Below are 541 nucleotides of genomic sequence, written 5' to 3' on the forward strand. Positions count from 1 at the left end.
AACAACAACAACAACAACAACATCCTGTATTATCTCTGATACACTTGAGCCCGCTGCTGTAATTACCCCCTCAGTCCACCTCAGTGTGCGGTGTGTGTGTGTGTGTTCTTCTTCTCTTGTGCCAACCTTTGACATTTCCAAGCATGATGTTCAAGGTCTTCAAGGAATGACCACTCCTAACAGTCTTCACAAAATCCATCCAGAAGCCTCACCATTCTTCCCTCCAAAGAACATTCTGGCTGCACTTTTACTAAGACTGACTTGTTCATTTTTTTTTGGCAATCCATGGGATATTCACTGCTCTTTACCAACACTGCCCTCAAAGGCCTAAACTCTTCTGTCATACTTACTCATCGACCAGCTCATAGTAAATGACTGAAAAGACCATGGCCTGAATCAGGTGCACTTTAGTCTTCAAAGTGGCATCACTGCTCTCTTCAGTATTTTGCAGAGGTCCCTGTTAGTGGACTTGCACAAAACAATGTATACTTAAATGTTAATATATATGTATCATATATATGTATCTTTCTACTACAGAGCT

This window comes from Elephantulus edwardii, unplaced genomic scaffold, assembly GCF_000299155.1.
Source record: "Elephantulus edwardii isolate Elephantulus edwardi_28Jun2011 unplaced genomic scaffold, EleEdw1.0 scaffold00011, whole genome shotgun sequence".
NCBI classification, from domain to species: Eukaryota; Metazoa; Chordata; class Mammalia; order Macroscelidea; family Macroscelididae; genus Elephantulus; species Elephantulus edwardii.